At 41.2% G+C, this 23228-nt stretch overlaps 1 protein-coding gene across 11 annotated transcripts in view; it reads left to right on the forward strand.

Moving 5' to 3' along the window:
- LOC122556090 (LIM domain containing preferred translocation partner in lipoma) overlaps positions 1 to 23228 on the forward strand; it is a 376029-nt gene that overhangs the window by 69325 nt on the left and 283476 nt on the right. For 8 of the 11 annotated variants that reach the window (XM_043702536.1, XM_043702540.1, XM_043702541.1 and 5 more), the window contains exon 2: positions 15681 to 15741. The exons of 2 other annotated variants lie outside the window; for them this stretch is intronic. The gene's annotated coding sequence lies outside the window, so the exon portion shown is untranslated. Of the gene's footprint in view, positions 1 to 15394; positions 15501 to 15680; positions 15742 to 23228 lie in introns of those variants that run through there. One more of the 11 variants, XM_043702537.1, reaches the window with a different exon arrangement.

Genomic DNA, 23228 nt, shown 5'->3' on the forward strand with positions numbered 1-23228 from the left:
TCTAACTTATAAATTCGAGGCAAGAGATTGAACATCAGGAAGAGTTCTTGCTAAATGTATCCTGCACTATATCATGTGACACAGAGTCACAGAATTTTTGCAGCATGGAAAAAGGCCCTTTGGCCCATCATGTCCCTGCTGGTCATCAAACACCCATCAATTCTAGTTCCAATTGCTAGCACTTAGCCTGTAGACTTGCATGCCATGGCATTCCAAGTGTTCATTTAATAAATTCTTAAATGTCTAGTGGGTTCTTGTCCCTATCACTCTTTTAGGAAGTGAGTTCTATACACTCTTCACCCTCTGGGTGAATGTCTTTCCTTAATCCCCTCAAAACCTCCTGTTCCTGGTTGCTGATTCAAAGTCGGGGGCAGAGGGTGGTGGTGGGTGTGGGGGGAGGCAAAAAAAACTGGTAACTGTAGACTGATTAGCCTAACATCAGTTGTTGGAAAAGTGTTAGAATCAATGATAGATTTGGAAAAGAAAGTGATAGATTTGGAAATTCATAATCTAATCAAGCGGATTCTTCATGGCTCCATGAAAGGGAAATTACATCTGACTAATTTATTAGAGTTTTTCAAGGAAATCGCAATCAATGTGTTGTGTTTGGACTTCCAGAAGGCATTCAAAAAGGTACCTCATAAAAAAGATTAGTCGTAAGCTAAGATGTTATAAGATGAGAGGTAGTATATTGGCATGGAGAGAGAATTGGCAGGAAACAATGAGTGTGCCTAAAGATTTCTTTAGCAGGTCGGTGACCTGTAACCATTAAGATTCCACAGGGATCAGTGCTTGGGCCTGCAACTGATTGCGATATATATTAATGCCGTGGAGGAAGGAAGCGTATGTACTGTAGCCAAATTTGCAGATGAGACAAAAGTAGGTGGAGAAGTTAAGTTGTGAGAGGAATGCTAAGAGTTTGCAGAGAGATATTGATGGTTTATGTAAGTGGCAGAAATTAAGCAATGGAGTAGAATATGTGAACAAAACAGAAGAGCAGAGTATCATTTAAATGGAGAGAAACTCCAGAAAACTGTTAAATGGGATGTTGGGCAGTACTTAACACAAAACACAGAAAGCCAACACAGAGGGTGCTGCAGGCAATCAGAAAGGCTAATAGAATGTTAGCTCTTATTTCAACAGGGTTGGAGTATAGAGTGGGAAAGTCTTACTGTGACTGTACAAGGTGATGCTGAGAGAGCACAGCTGTAGCACTGTGAGCAGTTTAGGTCCCTTATTTAGGGTGAGATATTACTCCACTGGAGGCATGTTCACCGAGTATGGAGGGATTGCCATACAAGCAAAGGTTGAGCAGGTTGAGACTTGTTGAATTTAGAACAGTGTGAGATGATTTCATTCAGACATGTCGGATTCTTAGGGGCTTGACAGGGCAAATGCCGAGAGGATGTATCCCCACGTGGGACAGTCTAGGACCAGAAAGCATAGTTTCAGAATAAAGGGGCACCAATTTAAGACAGAGATTAGGAGGAATTTCTTTTGTCAGAGGGTTGAGAGTATTTGGAACTTGTTGTGAGAGAGCTGTGGGAGCAGCGTCCATATATTGACTCAAGGCTGAGATAGATAGATACTTGATCAGTTGAGGAATTCAAGGGCTATAAGGAAGAGGTGGGAAGCCATAATCATGTCGGATCAGCCATGATCCACGAAATGATGGAGGAGGCTCGAGGGCCGAATCCTTCTATTCTTATTTTTTAGCGTCTTAAAACTGTGTCCCTACTTATTGACCTCTCTGGTAAGGGGAAAGGTTTCTCTCTCTCTCTACCTATGTATACCTTATAACTATGTATACCTCACTTAGGAGCCCCTCAGCCTTCTCTGCTATAAGGAGAAAGAAAATCCACTATCTAATCTATGTGGCTCGATTAAACTCTCATGACATTGGTTGGATTGCAGTGGGAATGGTGCGGGAGCAGGATTTGGGTTATTTAAACTCATTGAATCATGCTATAGAGCTGCTTGCTCCTTGTAATATGTAAACTTTCCATTCAGAGGCCAATGTAGATGATCCATTTGTCTGCCAGTTGCCAACTGTTTTGGTAGCTTCCAGTTTTTTAACATCAAGCACTCAGATCTCTTCAGGAACAAGCTTACAGACATTGTCTTGACTTTCTCTTCTTAGGCAGTGTCTCGAGATCAAAATTTCTTCCACTCGAGTTGTGGATTCTGAGGTGATTTAAAAGTCCGATTCTGGATCCACGCACCTTGCTACAGGTGGGGCAGGCAAGTGGTAGGTGCGTGGGATGCTCAGGTTTTCTGTTTGTGCTTGGCCTTACCTGGACCAGTGAAAGCTGTTGGAGATGGTTGGCACCTTTTCAAATGCTACTTCACCAATTTTGGCAGCAGTGGACAACAGATTCCCAAGAGTTGGCGGGATGGTGCCTTTTTTGTTCATGAATGATTTAAAGATGCCCATGATGCATTTTCTCTGCCCTTCTAGAACCAGTTATTATGTTGCTTGGCATATGGACAGTGTGCCCACCCAGCACTACTGATGGACAGTGACCAGTGCCTTGATGCTCAGGCTGTTGGCCTAATAGAGGACATTAGTATTGAAGTGCCTATCCTGCCACAGACGTAAGGTGATCTGCATAATTTTGTGGGGGTACCTCTGGTAGCTTTTCACAAGAGAATGGAGGCATTTGCTGTACATTGTCCATAACACTGACTCATATAGGAGGGCTGGTAACACCACTGTCCTATAGGCCATGTGCTTGCTGCTAGGATTTGAAGTGTTCATCACAAAGGACTCTGTTTCTGTGACAGCCAAAAGCTGTACTGGCACACTGGGAGCCATGTTCAGTTTCGTTCAATGTCTGACCTCACTGAGAGGGATGGGAATTATAGCATCATAGAGTCATACAACTTGGAAACAGATCCTTCACTGCAACTTGTCCATGCCAGTCAAGGTTTCCAAAATAAACCAGTCCCACGTGCCTATCTTTTAAATGTTGTAACTGTACCTACATCTACCACTTCCTCTGGCAGCTCATTCCACACACAAACCACCTTCTGTGTGAAAAAAGTACATTTTAAATCTTTCTCCTCTCATTTTAAAAATATGCCCTCTAGTTTTGAACTTGCCCACTCTCGTGAAAAGATGTTTGCTAGTCACCTTATCTATGCCCCTGATGATTTTATAAACCTCTGTAAGGTCACCCCTTAACCTCATACACTCCAGTGAATAAAGTCCCAGCCTATCCAACCTATTTTTATAACACAAACCCTCCATTTCTGGCAACACCCTGGTAGTTATTTTCTGAACCTTCTCCAATTTAATAATATCCTTCCTATGATGGACAATCAGAATTTACAAAGTACTCCAAAAGTGACCACCAATATTTTATTCGACTTCAATATGACATCTCAACCCCTATACTCAGTGGTCTGAGCAATGAAGGCAAGTATACTAAATGCTTTGTTTAAGAAGGGCAACTGCGACAATCCAAGAAATGATAGGCTGTTGAGCTTTATATCTGTGGTAAGGAAATTATTGGAAATGATTCTTTGGGACAGGTTATATCCACATTTAGAAAAGAATGGATGTATTAGGGATGATCAATATGTTTTTTTATGGGGAAAATTAGATTGGAATTTTTGGGGAAGTGATGAAGATGATTGATGAGAGTAGGGCAAGATAGGGTAGATGCAGTCTAAATGGACTTTACTCAAGGTTGACTGGTCAAGAAGATTAAGTTGTGTGGGATCCATGGTGAGTTAGTAAGTTGGACACAAAATTGGCTTAGTCATAGAAGACAGAGGGTAGTTGTGGAAGTGTTTTTTCCTGACTGGAGGTCTGTGACCAGTGATGTTTCAAAAGGATCAATGCTGAGAATTTTGATGTTTGTAACATATATAAATAAATGATTTGTCAAAAAGTGCCAATGGTCAGTAGGTTTGCAGACAACATGAAAATTGGTGGAGTTCTAGGTAATAAGGAAGGTTGTCAAAGAATAGAATGTAGAATTTTTTGACAGGATGTAGATCAGTTGGAAAGTTGGTCGGAGAAATGGCAGATGGAGTTTGATCTGCAAAAGTGTGAGCTGATGCATTTAGGAGGTCAAATGCAAGAGGAAAGTATACAGTACAATGTCGTGTGCCTAGGAGCAGTGATCTTCAGATGGATCTTGGGGTGCAAATCCATAACCCTCTGAAAGTGGCAACGTAACTGGATAAGGTGATAAAGAAGGCATATGGCATGCTTGGCTTCATCGGTCGGGGCATTGAATGTTAACTTTGGCAGGTCATGATGCAGCTGTATAAGACTTTAATTAGGCCACATTTGGAATATTGCATGCAGTTCTGGTCACCACCCTGTAGGAAAGATGTGAACACTTTGGAGGAGGTGCAAAAGTGTTGCTTGGATTGGAGTGTGTTATTATTTGTATTGTTTCTGCTAGGCTGAAGAGGGATTTGACAGATATGTATAAAATAATGAGAGGCAAGGTCCTTCATGATAGGCTGGTCCAGTGGATGATTAGAGTATTTTTCCCAGGGTGGAAATGTCAAATACTAGGGGACATAGATTAAAAGTGAGAAGGGGAAAGTTTGAAGGAGAGGTGTGCAACAACCTTTTTTGCACAGAGGATAGTAGATGCCTGGACCATGCTGCTAGAGGAAGTGGTGGAAGCGGGTATGATAGCAACATTTAAGAGGTATTTAGGCAGGGAGCAGAGGCATATGGACTATGTACAGGCAAATCGGATTAGTTCAGAATGGTGTCCTGGTCAGTGCAGACATGGTGGGCCAAATGACCTGTTCCAGTGTTGTACTGTTCTATGGTGCACTATTTTTAAACAGTGACTTGTAAGGACTGGCAGGTGCTCCATTAAAACTGGTGGAAGCAGATATAATTATAACTTTCAAAACAGAATTGGAAATGTACTTGGACAATTCTCCCATGGGGCATTGGTGGTGCTGGACAGACCAGCATTTACTGACTACCACAAGTTGCCATTGAGAAGGTGGTGGTGAACTGCCTTCTTGGACCTCTGCAGTCCATGTAGTGTAGGTAGACCCACAATACTGTTAGGCAGGGAATTCCAAGATTTGGGTCCATAATTTCTGTTCATGGTGACTTTAGGATTTTGATAGGGGTAGGGATAGTGATGTTAGTTGCATTGTCACTAGACTGGTAATCCAGAACCCAAGGCTGACGTTTCAGAGAAATGCATTCAAATCTCATTTTGGGAGATAGTGAACATTTAACTCCATAAAATCTAAAATTAAAAGCTAGTCTCGTACAGACCATGTCACTGTTAGTAATGTTGGTTTAAAAAAAAATCTTGTTCACAAATTCACTTTAGGAAAGGAAATCTGACATCCTTACGTGGTGACTGACTCCCACATTAATGTGCTTGACTCTTAAATGTCCTCCCAAAGGCCTGGAAAGCCAATCAGATCAAGAGCAATTCAAAGTGATTAATTAACAAATTCTGGCCTTGCCAAAGACATCAACATTCCATAACAGAATAACGAAAGAAGGATATAGGTTCCACACTCCGCTTTGGAATGTCAAATAAGATGGTTAGATTCTCTTTTGTTGAAGCAGGTACTGTGTGTGATTTGGTGTGAATATAGCTAGCCATTTAATAGCTCTCCACTGGAGGTAGGCCATGTCTTACTGCATTTGTACATGGATGGCTTCAGAATTTGAGGAATTCACAAAATGCTGCTTAACATTGTGCAATTAACAACAAACATCCTCAATTCTGACCTTATTTTGGATAAAATGTCACTGATGTAGCTAAAATGATTTGACCTGGGACACTATACCCTAAGGAGCACAGGCAGGAATGTTGCAGGACTGAAATGACTGACCTCCAACCATTTTACATTGTTCTAGGCATGATACCAACTGTTGGAAAGTTTTTTCTCCCAATTCCTATTTACTCCAGTTTTGCTTGTGTAGTGATTGTGATGTGATCAGCCAAATGGATCTTATAGAATATGAGTTCCCTGAATGGACCTGTTAATTTGGTCCAATCAGGGAGTGCTGGCTGACAGGTAAGAACAGTGTGTCAGAAATCCTCTTCACTCTGAGAGCTGGCTGTAAGGCAGCTAGATCAATGTCAAGGACTCTCCACATATAAGTAAAGGATGGCTTAGTGACGAGATACTGACCTCTGTGGAGTTATTTCAGCAAGTACTTCTGGATGCTACATACTGAGAGTACACTATGTCAGGCTGTTGTTTAACTAATCTGTGAGACCTCCCTCCCAACTTTGGTACAAGCCTCTGGATGTCAATAAGGAGGACTTTGCAGGTCGACAAGGACGAGTTTGATGTTCTTGTTTTGAGTGCAAGGTGGAGGCCAAAAACGTCTGACTGGTTGATTACATAATAAACATTTTTCCAAACTCTGGGAAAGGCGTAGGCCAGAGATTTAGGGCGAATTGGATATTTCCTTCCAAGATGTGGTCTACTAATGATGGACGGAATGACCTCTTCCTGGACTCTAAAATCCAATGACTCTGTGGCTTTGAGGACTTTTATTTCAGGGAATAGACTATTTCCTGTGATTAGCAAGTCTGTAAGCTTAACCAAAGAATTCACAAAATAATTACAATTTAGAAACAGACCATTTGCCCTATCTGGGTTCATGCACAAGTGTTTACATTCCAAATAATTGTCCTTCACCTTCCTTCATCCTACTCTCTTGCCATATCCGTCCCTTGACCCAGAAATGTTACCTGGCATTGCCATAAGTACAGCTAGTCTATTCACCTCAGCAATCTAGGAGGCAGTTAAGTCCATGTCCTCTGCTACCATTTGGGTACAGTGATCCAGATCTATATTAGCACAAAGGAGGACATACAGTCCATTATGTCTACATCGACTTTCCGAATGACATTCTTACTAAGTGCCATTATGCTGTCTGCTCATGACCATTCTGCATATTCTTTCTTTTCACGTAACTGTCTAATGGCCTTTTGAAAGCCTCCATTGATGCTGCCTCCCCTACAATCTTAGGCAATGCATTTTAGATCCAACCACTTGCTGCTCGATAGAGATTTTTCTCATTGTTACTTTTGCTTCTTTTGCTCATGGCCTTTAATATGAGCCCACTCAGTTTCGATCCTTTCATGAGCAGATACAGTTTTTCCCTGTCTGCTCAGTTCAGACCCTCATGATTTTGAAAACTTCTATCAACTCTCTTCTCACTCTTTTCTTTGCCATGGAAATCTGTTCTATCTTCTCCAGTATGAGCTCATAAATGTAGTTCCTTATCCCTGAAGCCATTATTATGAATCCTCTTTGTTTTAATAGTGACTATTTTATATTTATGCCCCTATTCTGGCCTCATTCCTCATTTAGTCCACCTCTTCTCTATCACCATATCTTTGCCCCTCATGATTTTATAAACTTTTATAAGGTCACCCTTCAGCCTCTGACACTCCAGAGAAAATTAATTTAATAATTTTCCTAACCTGTATCTAATCTTCGCCTTGCAACAGAAAGAAGTCCCAGCCTGTTCAAGCATTCCTCAGACATATTGTCTTTCAGTCGGGATTCATCTTGTTTGTACTTTCTCCATTGCATCTGTATCTTGACATTCAAAAGGTGTTTCCGGCTTTAGTTTGTTGACTAGATTACCACTGGTTTCTTGAGAAGGTCATTGAGTACATAATGGCCAACATTGAGCTTCCTGGCCCGAAATGTATTGGCACAGATTCAGAGGCATGGGGTTAGCTGAAATACTGAGGGAGTCATTCAATGAAGAGGCTGATGTTTGCCTGGTTATACCAGGTCATGATGGTATATTGATGGAGTGTGCTACTGACGCAAGGAAGTTATAGCTGCTGCTCCTGCTGGGCCAGCAATATTTAAAAATTGTCCAAATTTAGAAGAAACGTCTTACAATGAATTCAGGCAATGTTGCTTCCTAACTGCATCTCAAAGGAATGTTTCTAGATTGATGAGCAGGAGTTGGACGATTGACAGTACCAGGCCTAGGGTGAGCCAGATATCTCAGTGCAAATAGCTTTGCTTTGGTATTGCTTTTGGCTGTATCTATGATTCATTCTGTGATCTAGGATCAGGACGAATAAACATTGAAGCTGACAGTTTCCAGAATGCATTTTTAAAAATCAAATTTTGTAAAAGCTGGCCCAAGCGGCTGTATAGGACATTGGTGAGGCCATTTTTGGAATACTGCATTCAGTTCTGATCTCACTGCTTTAAGAAGGATGTTGTTAAACTTGAAAGGGTTCAGAAAAGATTTACAAGCATGTTGCCAGAGCTGGAGGGTTTGAGCTTTAGGGAGAGGCTGAATAGGCTGAGGCTATTTTCTCTGGAGTGTCACAGGCTGAAGGGTGACCTTATAGAAGTTCATAAAATCATGAGGGGCATGGATAGGGTGAACAGTCAAAGTCTTTTTCCCAGGGTAGGGGAGTCTAAAACTAGAGGAGAAAGTGAGGTCTGCAGATGCTGGAGATCAAAGTTGAAACTTTATTGCTGGAACAGCACAGCAGGTCAGGCAGCATCCAGGGAACAGGAGATTCGACGTTTCGGGCACAGGCCCTTCTTCAGGAATGAGCGGAGAGTGTTCAGCAGGAGAAGATAAAAGGTAGGGAGGGGCAAAGATATGGTGATAGAGAAGACGTGGACTAAATGAGGAATGAGGCCAGAATAGGGGCAAAATCATGAGGGGCATGGATAGGGTGAACAGTCAAAGTCTTTTTCCCAGGGTAGGGGAGTCTAAAACTAGAGGGCATAGGTTTAACATGAGACGGGAACGATTTAAAAGGGACCAACGAGGCAGCTTTTTCACACAAAGGGTGGTGCATGTTTGGAATAAGCTGCCAGAGGAAATGGTGGAGGCTGGTACAATTACAGCATTTGAAGGGCGTCAGGATGAGTAAGCAAATAGGAAAGATTTGGAGGGATCTGGTCCAAATGCTGGCAAATGAGACGAGAGTACTTTAGGATATTTGGTTGACATGGATGAGTTGGACCATAGAGTGTGTTTCTGTGCTGTACATCTCTATGACTCTAAATTCATCTGAAGCAGTGTCTCATTGACAGCCCTACCCCAATTCTCATGCCTCAGTTCTGACACCTGACCTACCCCATCTCCTATTAACCCTACCCTTCAATTCTAACCCATCTATTAACCTTTCCTCAAACTTGACTCCTGTCTTTCAACCCTGAGGCAAGCTTGCTAACTGCTGTTTCTTCTGTGCCTTGATCATTACACAGTCCCATTGCTCTCTCCTGATCTATTCTTCACCCTGGTATCAGTTCCTCGTCAGCTCCTTGATTGATCCCATTGCAATTTTGCAGAGGACATAATCAGTGTTAGTTTGAGTTAGATCAAACACTCATTTTGAGTGTTGGAGTGGGGGCTTAGGCGAGTGTTGGAGTGGGGGCTTAGGCGTGACTTCTGTTACTTTCCCAGTTGAGAGGAGATAGGCAAAACAAAAGATTCACTACACACATGAAAAAGATATGGGGAGTCAGAGAGAACTGGAAAGCAATTGTATAAATGCAGAAACCTTTCAATGCTGAATCATCTAATGGAGTAGCTGATGAGATAATTTACAGGCTAACCATTATGTTCCATCTAAAGTAGTGCAGAGAAATAAGCACTAAATCAAGTCAGTTGTTTGGTTCTGGTTCTGTACAAAACTCCTCTGTACTAATCCAATCAACATATTGTTCTGTAGACATTTATTGATGATTCCACGCTTGATTGATAAAAACGTGTGAATTGTTGGAGTGTTCTGAAGAAGGGTTAGTGCACCCAAAATGTTAACTTTGATTTTTCTCCACAGATGCTGCCAGTCCTGCTGAGACTGCCCAGCAGTTTCTGTTTCTGTTTCTGTTTTTGATTTCCAGCATCTGCAGTTCCTGTGGTTTTTTTTGTTTAGTGAATTAGCCCCTGGTGACACTGAGGCTTCCATATCAATCTGTTACTCAGACCACCTGCTGTCACCTTACTCCAAGGTTTCTCTTCAGTTTCACCACTGCCCCTGAATCTCTCCACCCATATTGTGTATCCTGAATCTCTTTATAGCTGCTTCTAACATCTAGGTAGACAAAAACAGGAGGTACATTGAAACATCGTCATTGTAAGTTCCCTGCCAAGCCGTTCACCTCCTGACCACCTTCCAATGCTTTACTGATGATTGAGAGTAGACTGATGGGATGGTGATTGGCCTGGTCAGATTTGTTCCTTTTTTTTGTATACAGGACAGAGGCTGGGCAATTTTCCAAAGTATAGGGTAGAAGCTATTGTCAGAGCAGTAGCTTGGATAGGGTCATGGTTAGTTCTGGAACACTAATCTTCAGTATTATTGCCAGAATATTTTTAGGCCAATAGCTTTTTCAGTATTCAATTCCTTCAGCCCTTTCTTGATATTGGATGGAATTAATTAAATTGGCTGAAGAATAGCATGTTTGATGCTGAGGAATTCTGGAGAAGGCCGAGATGGATCATCCACTTGACGTTACTGGCTGAGGATGATTGGAAATATTTTAGCCATATCTTTTTCACGGATATTCTTGGCTCCCCATTATGAGAATGGGGACATTTGTGGAGCCTTCTGCTCCTTCTGTGAATTGTTTAATTGTCCAGCATCTTTCATAACTGGATGTGTAGGACTGCAGAGCTATATATTGGATCTGTTGGTTGTAGATTCCCTTAGCTGTATCTGACACTTATTGCTTGTGCTGTTGGCACCTAAATACCCCTTTTTTAGTAGCTTCACTAAATTGCCATTTTATTTTTAGTATCCTGGTGCTACTTTTCCATTGAACCATAGTTGATCTGCAGTAATTATAGCAATGGAAAAATGGGAATATGCAGAGCTATGAGGTTCCAGTTTGTAGTTGAATACAATTCTGTGACTTAATGGTCCACAGAATCTCATGGATACCTAGTCTTGAGGTTCTAGATCTTTTCAAAATAGGTCCCATTTCGCACAGTGATAGTGGCATGCAAAACAATGGAGAATGTTCTCAATGTAAAGACCAGTCTTTGTCTCCTCAAGGACTACTTGGTGGTTATCGTTTAATAATATCAGACGGGATGCCCAAGACCTAATGGAACAGTAGAACAGGTGATGGATATATTAATTAAACGTCAATGAAATGCAGTTAACTGAAATAAAGCTCTCATTAAAGGGTGTAATTGTTCAAAAATATTTATCTTCGTGTATATGACAGTGATAATTACTACTGATATTGTCATGTACAGATGCATTTGTGACAGGTACATTGAGGTTAAAGTCAAATAGGCCTTTCTATCTTTTTGGTACAAGATAATTCCTTTAGGACTCAGCCAACTCACTCAGTAGTGGTGCCACTGATCCATGACAGATATTAAAGGATTCCAGAGTCCTTTTTGTACCCTTGGACCCTTCAATGACACTTAGTGTTCATCCTGATGCCATGAGAGTCTATGCTTGAGGACCAGGGAAACTGGGCAGACCTACCAAGGAAGTCTTTACAGAATCAGTTGGACTGGGTTTGTTATTGTTGTTCTAGTTCCGTGGTTTGATTTCATTCACTGGCATTCCTTTGACATTGTAGCACTTTGCTGCAACCAAGTGCATACCACTGTACCGACGCCTTTGCTGGGTCTGTCCAACTGGTGGAATGGCACCAAGGATGGCAATTTTGTCATCCAGTACTTTGTGAAGAATAATTCCATAAGTATGATTGTGAGGCTGGTGCTTGACAAGTCTGTGGGACAGCTCTCCCAGGACAAACCTCGAGATTTTAACAAGGAGGAGTTTGCAGGGTCAGTTGGGCTGGGTTTGCTGTTGCTGGTTTGATGCTGGTGGTCCATTCCCTTTCACTTCATTCCTTTTGGCTTTGTAGCAGTTTGATGCAACTGAGAGCATACTTGGCTTGTTAGACCATTTCAAAGGACAGTTAAAAGACAATCACTTTGAGTCAAATGTACACCAGGACAAGTCAGGATGGCCAATTACATTCCCTAAAGGATGTTAGCCAACAAGATAGATTTTTACAGCATTTGATAATGATTACATGCTTCCCATGTGGTTAGCCTGTAATTGCGGATGTAATAATTAACCCCACCATTTGCTGTGGTGCAAACCATGTCCCAGTACATTATCCCAGAACCTCTGCGTTCCTCGTCTATTGAGAATACCATTACACCACTCTGTAAAATCCCTCCCTGAAGTTCATTGTAGATCTTCACCCTCTTTAAATGAGGTTCTGGTCATGTTCTTCTGATGCTTCTTGTGGCTTGTGGCCATTCTTCCCTCACACTTTGCTTTGTTGACATAAATGCAAGTGGTTGCTAAACTCTCACATGCTTTCCAGCCAGGGTCACTCGTAACCAGGATCAGAAAATTCCAAGTCCTGTCTAAACTGGGTTGTTGTGCACAGCTCCAAGCACCCCTAGTCTGAGATTAGCTATCTTCTGATCGATTTGGTTTGGAACCTTGCTGCTGAGTGGACAATTCTAGTTAACTCAATGATTCACAAATCCCTGTGGTCCTGATTAGCACCACTACATCACAGTGTTTTCCTCAACTTTCCAAACATTTTTGTACGAAATATGCCTGAAATACATGAAATTGTGTTATTGGATACCGTTTGTTACAATTCTAAATGCATTTACACTGTTGCTTTTCAGTGAGGTTCTCAAGCCCTGTAACAAACCACTTCCTCTCTTATCTTTTCACTTCCTGCTTGTTGCCTCTCTTTCTGAGTCAGGCTTTGACCTACTTTGTCTCTCCCAGAGATGTGCAAGACATTACTGCACTTGTCGCAACAAAGCCATCTGTCAATTCACATCCAAACAGCCATGACTCCTCTCATTTTCGTCGAAGGTCATCAGTGTTAATTTAGCTCAATGAGAAGCACTGTCTCTACAGAGTGAGAAGGTGGTAAGGTTAAGTCACATTTCACACACTTGAGTAGGTAATTCACATACCTAGATTAATCCTGAGGGAGCCCTGAGTGAATACTGTGGGATTGCTGCACTGTTGGAGGGTCAGTACTGAGGTAGCCCTGCACTGTCAGAGACTCAGTACTGAAGACAGGCTACACAATTGATGTCTTCTAGGTGTCATGCTAAACATTTTGCCATTTCAGATGGATCTAAAAAAATCACATGGCACTATTTGAAAAAGAGCAGGAATTCTTAATATCTTGGCTTAAATTTTACCTGTAAGTCCTGACACTGACATAAGATTATTTGGTTATCGTCCAAGTATAGTCTGTATGAAGTCATTGATTATGAAGTGGATGTTTCATATAATGATAGTGGCTGCACTGAAAACTGCTTTTCTTTGCTGGAAAGTGATTAGAAAATGCTGACAAAGTGCAAGGCACTCTGCACATTCAAGCCTTTCTTTTATAATCTTTGTTCAGCATAATACTCGAAAACTCATAACAGAGGACAACAGCAATCTTATTCAAAACATAACATGAAAAAGCATAGGAAGGCTATTTGGCCCATTGTGTCAATGCAGGCCTTTTTAAATTTTAAACTGATAGATGAACATTTATTGCACATCCCCGTGGTGGAGTATAGGACATTGTATTTGGAGGAATTTTGTAGGACTAATTTACTTGCCTTGATATCTGACATTTCATAAAAATCATGCATTTCTGGATCATCTGTCAGTTTTACAGGATGTCCTTGAATCAAAAAGGACTTCAGTACAGAAAATGCCCTTTGGGCCATTGAGTTTAGAATCATAGAATCCCTACACTATGGCCCATTGAGTCCACACGGACCCAACTCAATACCCTGTCCCTGTAACCCTGCATTTCCCATGGCTAACCAACCTAGCCTGCATATCCCTGGACACTATGGGCAATTTAACCTGGCCAATCCACCTAACCTGCACATCTTTGGACTGTGGGAGGAAACCCACACAGACACTGGGAAAATGTGCAAATTCTATACAGACAGTTACCTGAGGCTGGAATTGAACCTGGGTCCTTGGCGCTGAGAGGCAGCAGGGCTAACCAGTGTGCCGTCCATTTGCACTGATCAGAAAAAAAACACCTGAATATTCTAATCCCAATTTCCAGCACTTGGCCCGTAGCCTTGTTTAGGCGAAAGTGAGGACTGCAGATGCTGGAGATTAGAGTCGAGAGTGGGGTGATGGAAAAGCACAGCTGGTCAGGCAGCATTCGAGGAGCAGGACAATCGACGTTGCGGGCGAAAGCCCTTCATCAGGAATGAAGCCTTGTTTGCTTTGGCATTGCAAGTGTACATCTAAATTCTTCTTAAGTGTTATAAAGGTTTTTGCCTGTACCACCCTTACAGACAGTGAGTTCCAGATTTCCACCACCCTCTGGATGAAAATGTTTTTCTTCACATCCCTTCGAAGCCTCCAGCCCTTCACTTCAAATCTATTCCCCTGGTCATTAATCTCTCCATCAAGGGAATAGTGTTTTTTGCCTCTACCCTGTTTATGCCACTTATAGTTTTATAAATCTCAATCATGTCCCCCTCTCAGGCTCCTCTGCTCCAAGGAAAACAACCTCAGTTTAACCCTCTTATAATGTGGATTCCAGACTGTATGCAATACACTAGCTGTGGCCTAACCAGTTTTTTTAATACAGTTCCAGCATAACCTGCTCTTAAACTCTATGCTCAGCAAACAAAGGCAAGCATCCCATGTGCTTTTTTAAATACACTGTCAACCTAAAGGTTCTAAATGTCTGAAGCATTTTACAGCCAATGGAGAACTTGTGAAGTTAAGTTACAATTGTAACAAACAAAGCATCTGATGTGCACTTACCAAATTCCCACAAATAACAATGTGGTAATGACCAGACAATGTTTTAATGATACAAAAACAGAAATTGCTGGTAAAACTCAGCAATGGAGAGAAAGCAGAGCAAATGTTTGCGGTCTAGTGACTGTTCCTCAGAACTGATTGTAGTTTGAACAAGGTTGGTATACCTGCGAAAGATGGCGTGGGGGGAGGCATAAACAATAGGTGGAGGATGAGCCCAGAGAGAGAGAGAAATAGTTGGACAGACAAAGGATTGGATCCAGGTAAGTCTGGGAGAGTGAATAGTTGCTAATGGGGACCATTAATAGCTGAGAATGGGTTGTTTATGGCAGCATTCCATGTGACGACGAGGCCTGGTGTATGGGGATTGGGGTAAGGAGATGGCAGAAGGTGCCTCAAGTCCTAAAATTAGTGAACTTGATATTGAGTCCAGAAGGGCACTGGATTGCCAAGCTGAGCACTGCAGCTAGTCCGAGACTGAGATCTTGGCCTGGGAACAGGGTGGTGTGTTGAAATGACAGGCAACAGAAGCTGGGAGTCATTTCTGTGGATAAAAGATACGTTTTCTGTAAAGGGCTCACCCACTCTGTGCTTCATTTCCCCAATGTAGAGGAGACCACATGGCGAGCATTGAATATAGTAGACTAATCTACCGTAACAGAGAGTTTGTAAAATACCATTTTTGTCAGATACCGAGCAAGTGTATCAGCATTCATCAGTAAGGTGACAAGAGGTGGAACAATTCAGGTGCGTACATTTCAAGGGGAGATTTGAAATTGATGGTCGAAGGTGAATTCGGTTTCTGTGTCTGATTTCCCAATTTTCCCATTTTTCTCTCCCTTGCTGTCTTGAATTCCTGTTGAAATTACAATTCATTGTTTGAAATTACAAATTCACCTCATGAATGTTTCTGTTTTGTTTTGAAAGAGCCAAGATTTGTGTGATTTTCTTCACTGGCGGAGTTGGGAACACCTGTGCCACTGCACCAGTAAGTTATTGGTTCATTCCTGAGAAATGAACATTATTCTGATACGAATAATAGAATGTGTAGCCTTTAGTGTTTATACTATGAAGTATGCGCATCTGTGGGAGTACATTAGTCCAATCTTTTTGGGAACAAGGACAAATCCACCTCAGCTGTTTATGAATTTTATTAACTCGTATGAATTCATTAAAAAAACACCCTGAAAGGAAAAGCTGGTACAGTACATATGAAACCGAAAGTGTGGCGCTGTAAAAGCCGGGCAGGTCAGGCAGCATCCAAGGAGCAGGAGAGTGGATGCTCTTCATCAGGAATGTGGAGGGAGTGGCCTCACTTTTTGACTCTGATCTCAGGCATCTGCAGTCCTCACTTTCTCCATAAGGCAGATTAGTTAAACAAAAAATGTGACGAGTTCACTAATGTCCTTTCAGAAAGGCAACCTGACGATTTATCATCTAAATGGAGAAAAACTTAAAAATACTTTTTGATGGAGTGGGATCTGAAGGTCATCATGCATGAGTCGCAGAAAAGTAGTATGCAGGTACAGCTGGTAATACGGAGGGCAAATGAAATTTTGGCATTTATTGCAATAAGAATGGAGTATAAAAATAGGGAACATTTGTTGCAATTGTATTAGGCATTGGTGAGACTGCATCTGGAGTGCTGTTTTGGTCCACTTGCAGATGGATGTATTTGCATTGGAGGCAATTCAGAGAAGATTTACTAGATTAATTCCAGAGATGAAAGGCTTGTCTTATGAGTAGATATTGAGCAATTTAGGCATTTACTTGAGAGGAGATCTGATTGTGTAATAAAAGATGCTAATGGGCATTGAGGAAGTAGACATGGAGTGGACGTTTCCCTCTGTGAGTCAATCTGGAATGAGGCTAAGGCGTATCAGATTTCAAATAGAGATGAAGAGAATCTACTTCTCTCAGTGGGCATGAATCTGTGCAATTCACTACCCCAGATGACAGAACACTGAATAAATTCAATAGGAGATAGATTTTTAAGTAGTCATGGATTAAAGGGTTACAGGGAGCAGGCAGGAGAGTGGATTTGAGAGAAAGAGGAGAGCAGCCAAGAATGTAGTAATTTGGCATCGCAGATTCAAAGGAATGAATTACCTACTCCTGCTTCCAGTTCTTCTGCTCTAACATTCTTATGTTCAGCCTCATGTTGTCACCTGATCTGGTGTGAATCTATTTGTGACTGCAATACCACACCATTTGACCCAGAATGTCACCTGAAATGGCCTAGCAAGTTCCTTCTTTACTTCAACTTCCAGGGTGTAGTGTGTGTGTGTGTGGGCAATAAAGGCCAACCATCCCCTCTTTTCTGAGTCAGGTCATGGTTGCAGGTCTGATCTGAGATTTATTGAGTATAAACTACTTTCCTAAGCATTATCTTTTCTTGCACAGATGCTTGGTGTCCCAAACACTAGAGATTTTTTTCAAGGGATCCACCTGACATTGTTTAACATCATCAGTCTCATCTTCACTGTCTGTATTCTTAACGATGTATTTAACCATATCACGAGTGTATTTCCTACATTGATTTGTGTAGAATTATGCAGTGCACCTTTTGATCATTTTAATCTTATTGATACCTTTTCAGTACCAGGACCCCAATCACAATTTGCACATTCCTGAGTTGAATGAACATATCACAGAGTCAAAGAATTATTGGAGTGCGAAGGAGGCTATTTGGTCCACTGGGTCTCTGAATGAGCGTGATGACTTAGTGTCACTGCCATGCTTGTTCTCAATAACCATGAATATTATTCCTATTTTAAAAATTATCTGATGTCCTCTTGAATGCTTCAATCAAACCTGTTTCCATCATATTTTTGGGCAGTGTCTTCCAGACCCTAATTGCTTTGTAAGACTTTGTAAATAGAGGCAGAGCATACAAAAGAGTGGATGTTCACTAATTCTGTACAAAATGCTAATTTGGCTCAATTTGGATTCTTGTCCAATTATTTTGGAAGATGTTTGATTCTTTGATGATTTACAGAAGAGAATTGCTCAGGTATTTCCAGGGAAGAGGAATTGCCATTATTTTGATAGATTGGAGGAGCTGGACTGTTCTTCTTAGAATAAAGAAAGTTAAGAGGAGAAGGTGAAGAGAAAATTTGACAGATCTATTAATGATCATGAAGGGTTGGGTAGAGCAAATAAAGGCAGACTGTTTCTAGTGGCTGAGGTTCAATATCCAGAGGGAACAGGCTTAAGGTAATTACTAAAAGAACCAGACTAAATGAGGGAAATTGTTTTTTGAACAAAATTAGTGGTTTGCTCTCGAATGGACAGCCTGAGAGTGAGGGGGGAGGTAGATTCAATTGTGGCTTTCAAAAGGGAATTATATCATTCTTTGAATGGAAAGAAGTTACAGGAAATCAGAAAAGAATGGGACAGTGCCTGCTTGAAAGAGGTAGTATAGATTTGATTGGCCCAAAAGCCTCTTTCTGTATTGTGCTTTTCGAGGATCCAGTGATCTCCATGATTGTGTGGTGCATGGGTATAGGCCCACAGTTTACAGAAATAATCAACAGCTCATAATCATGGCCTGTTTCTACTTTAAAATGGCTGTGGAAATGCAGCCCTGTTTTATATTGTTATGGATCTGTGGCAATTATGTGATTGTAATAAGGAAATTAATCTTGTACAGAACATTAATAAGAGCAACATTGTCTTGATCAGTAGTGTGATTAGATAACAATGCATGGTTGAGTTTTGATTTTATTCTTTTGATGGGATGTGGATGTTGCTGGGCGGCACGGTGGCACAGTGGTTAGCACTGCTGCCTCACAGCGCCAGAGACCCGGGTTCAATTCCCGCCTCAGGCGACTGACTGTGTGGAGTTTGCACGTTCTCCCCGTGTCTGCGTGGGTTTCCTCCGGGTGCTCCGGTTTCCTCCCACAGTCCAAAGATGTGCAGGTAAGGTGAATTGGCCGTGCTAAATTGCCCGTAGTGTTAGGTAAGGCATAAATGTAGGGGTATGGGTGGGTTGCGCTTCTGCGGGGCGGTGTGGACTTGTTGGGCCAAAGGGCCTGTTTCCACACTGTAAGTAATCTAATCTAATCCCTAATTGCCACTGAGCTGAATGGATCTCTGCACCATTCCAAAGGGAAACTCAGAGTTAATCACATTGCTGTGAATCTGGGGTCACATGCAGGTCAGACCAGGGCATGATAGAGAAGGTTTCCTTTTCTAAAGGACTTAGGTGAACCAGATGGATATTTATGACAATTGGTGATTGTCGCCACAGTCACCATTACTGAGATTAGCTATACATTCTAATCAAATTTAATATTCCCCATCTGTGATAATGGGGTTTGAATCTAGGCCCCTCCAAAGCATTGGCATGTACCCCTGGATTGCTAGTCCAGTGACATTACCACCACACCATCACTTCCCTCCTTCCCATGATTGGATGGCTGTCTGGTGCTGTCTGTGGTGTGACTTAGATGCACCGTGATGATAAACAATGTAATTATGTGATGTAGATTGCAATGCACTTGGTCTCATTCAAAATGAAAACACATGTTTGAATGCTTTCAGTTTATTTTGAGCAACTGGAAGTTGTCATCTTTGAATCTGCTGTAAATGACTGTAAATTGTGGAGTTTTTAATTGACCCTGAAGTTTATAAATAGAAATTTTTGAAATGTGGGTTTAATTGAGGGATGGGGGAGGGCAGAGTATAGATTGATTAATGTTTAATTATAGAACATGAATGCTATTATCTCACCTTCTAGTCAACCAGTCATTGCTGCAAGGTATTATTGCTGGCTGCGAGGCCATAACTTAGTCAATAAAAAGTTGAATCTTGAATGGGGAACTTCCAGTGGGTTTTTCTGAGCAACAATATATCAAAACAGATAAACTTATTTCTGTCTCCTGGTATTCAAAAAAATCAAATAAATCATATCAAATAATCAGTGATGTAGAGGTGGTGGTGGTGGCTGATTACTGATAATCCAAGCCTATGTGTAACCTGTCAAATCATTTCAGAACCTCTGAGACATCTATCAGGTCATCTTTCAGACTGATCATTTTGAGTGAATTTGAAATTTCTCACCCTTAAATTGCTATCATTCCCATTTTCACATCACACAGCACAGCACTTACAGTAATGGCAGCACAAGTCTAACCTGGATGAGCTGTTCAATTTCCATTCAGTACAGCAGTAGCCACACATTTCTGCTTTGTCTGAATGTCACCAGGCAAAGGAAACTGATGGTGGCTACGTTATGTTTCATGGTTACTATGCCAGTTATGGCTTTAAGAGATGTGCTCATGATATCATCACTGCATTCTATCATGTACAGCGAGGGTATAGTGATCTTATGCTCTGTCCTACCCTGAGATCTGAAGCATGACATTCTATTAGCAACATGTTTCTCTGTTGTAACATAATAATTTAATATTTGCACAGGTGTGCATCTTATAGTTGGTTGGATTCTTGACTATCACACTTTCCACGCCCAGTTTCTTACATTACAGGAAATAACATAAGCAATGTTACATCAGATATAACTCTATGTTGGAAGCAAATCCAGAACAGTGACCACTGTCAGAGAAAGTGATTTCTAAAATTTTGATTGTCCATGAACTGAAGCATGGACTTTGCACGCTTTCCTTTACAGTGGCCATTTCAGAAACAGCACTTTTATTGCTCACTGCAAAGAGGGGGAATGTATGATGAGACAGGATGGATAAATAAAGGGTGTGAGGGCTGAACAAATTGATGGCCCATCTGGATATAAGCACCAGTTTTTGTTTTATTTATTCTCTAGCTGTGGGCATTGCTGACTATGTCAGTATTTATTGCCCAGAGAGTAGTTAAGAGTCAACCACATTGTTATGGACCCAGAGTCACATGTAGACTCGACCAGTAAAGACAACAGATTTCCTTCCCTAAAGGACGTTATTGAACCAGATGTGTTCTAATGACATAATGGTTACCAATATGTTAATTTTCAATCCAGATTTTTATTGAGTTCAGATTTCACCAGCTACCATGGAAGGATTCGAACCAATGTGCCCATGACATTGGTCTGGGGTTTTATGTTTTTATCCCAGTGACATTGCCATTATGCCACCATGTTAAATAGGCTGTATCTGCCATGGAATGTTTTATACTTAGGTTTATGCTTGAAAACAGACAAGATTTTGTCAAAGATTTTCGTCTTGGACTCATACATCTCACAAGAATACAAATTCAAGGAGAAACCAACCCATACACTGCATAAGAGAGGCATACTGGACTCTACCAGCCTTCATTAACTTATCAATTTCAAAACAGGCAGGTCGGCTCTGATCCGTCATGTCATTGCCCTGAGAAATGAACCAGTATTTTGAAACAGGGGAAGTGCATCAATATATTATTTCTATCTGCAAAGAATGGGGCCTTGCGTATTCACCTATGCAGCTTCCATATATGCAAATGTGCCACATAATGAGCCTGACTGACAATGAAACAATTGACAATTGTCAGCATAGTTCTGTGCACACTCACATTTATCCAGCAAATGTTGTCCATTTGCAGAATCATATCTGATATTGGATGCTGTGTTTTGAGTTTTGCATGCATGGCTGAATGTGCATAGTCAGTACCTTGCTTGTTATGAACAATCAACGAGAAATACTGTTAGATATGATCCATCAATGTTTGGGATCTATGCCATAAATAGAGTGTTGCCATCAAGCCTATTACAAATGAATAATGTGGACTGTTATATTCAGTGCTGGTACGATATTAATTATGTAGACTACGGTCCCAAATAGGTTGATTTTCTCGTGGTCTTTGATGTTCATATTATTCTGTACTGGAAGTTTGAAATTGACTTAACTCCATACCTGGGACCTCTGTCAGTTTCTCACTTCTCAGTGATTGGGCACTCTGATCTGAAATTTTAGTCTCAAACGGATCTGAGTTGGTTTTTCCATTGAAATTGTGCACTTTTCTGAGATTAGCTTTGGCTAATCTCATTGATTAATGGTTCCTGAAATTGAAGCTTAATTTGTGGTGCAACTTTATTGGATATGAAAAGTTGAGCAAAGGGGCAGTGAATGCCGAGTGTGGTCACAGGACTGTGCATTCACCTGTTGGATCAGTTCTGGATACAATCAGACGATAGGTATTGCTGAAAGCTGAATGTGATGTCTTTTCCGTTTGAAGTCACTACCTCTATACCCAAAAATCATTTTGTAGTTGTTTTTTAATAACCTGTTTAGAGATGCTAATACACATCTTTGGAATGGGTGAGATTTGAACCTAGGCCTGGTTCAAATATAGGGACACTGTCATTACACCTTAAAAGTCTTGAAAACTGGATGTGAATCTTTCTTCCAAATTAAAAGGAGAGGTACTATCAAGATTTGATCAACAATGCTGTTAAGCCATTCATTTACACCCTGCTGAAAAATAATGTTAACTGCATTCCAGGTTCAATTTATCCTAAGGTTTGGGGAAACATCGGACGAGTGATGCCTCTTTCAGCTTCTTAGTACAGTATAATGGGCTAAAAGTCCAGCTTCCACATTCTATCACTGAATATTTCTGATTTGGAGATGCCGGTGTTGGACTGGGGTGTACAAAGTTAAAAATCACACAACACCAGGTTATAGTCCAACAGGTTTAATTGGAAAAAAGCAAATTACTGCGGATGCTGGAATCTGAAACCAAATGAGAAAACGCTGGAAAATCTCAGCAGGTCTGGCAGCATCTGTAAGGAGAAAAAAAAGCTGACGTTTCGAGTCTAACTGACCCTTCATCAGGTGATTGTGCCACAACCACCTGATGAAGGAGCGGCGCTCCGAAAGCTAGTGTGCTTCCAACTAAACCTGTTGGACTATAACCTGGTGTTGTGTGATTTTTAACTGAATATTTCTGATACTTCCCATTCCGATTTGATGATACATCGAGAGGTTGTTACCCCAGTTGGTGAATCAAAAATAGGCATTTAAGATCAAGATGCTGAGAATTATTTCACTTAAAGGGTTGTAAGTTTTGCTTTGGAATTCTCTATCCAGAGAATTGTGGATGCTCCATCACTGAATATATTTAAGGCTGGGAAAGAGAGATTTTGATCTTTCAGGAAATTGAAGGATTATAGGGGAATGGGCAGGAGAGTGGAATTGAGGCCAAGATCAATGACATTTTTTTTACGTACAAGAGAATCAAGGAATTTTGGGGGAAGCAGACAGGAAAGTGGAGGAAAGGCCACAATCCGATTAGTCAGGATCTTCCTGAATGGCTGGAGAGGCTTGCTGGCCTGCATAGCAATTTCTGCTCCTCATCTTATCATCTGATAATCAGTCATGACCTCATTGAAAAAAGGGGCATTAGTCTAATCTCTCCTGATTCTCATGTTCCTCTTTACATATGTGTTTCACTTCAGAATCATTTATTCTTTGTACCATTTCTCCATATTTCTTTTCTCTCACTCGAATGAATGGAGGCTCACCTGAAGGATTGCATGATCAA

The sequence above is a fragment of the Chiloscyllium plagiosum genome, chromosome 13 (assembly GCF_004010195.1).
Source record: "Chiloscyllium plagiosum isolate BGI_BamShark_2017 chromosome 13, ASM401019v2, whole genome shotgun sequence".
Classification (NCBI taxonomy): Eukaryota; Metazoa; Chordata; class Chondrichthyes; order Orectolobiformes; family Hemiscylliidae; genus Chiloscyllium; species Chiloscyllium plagiosum.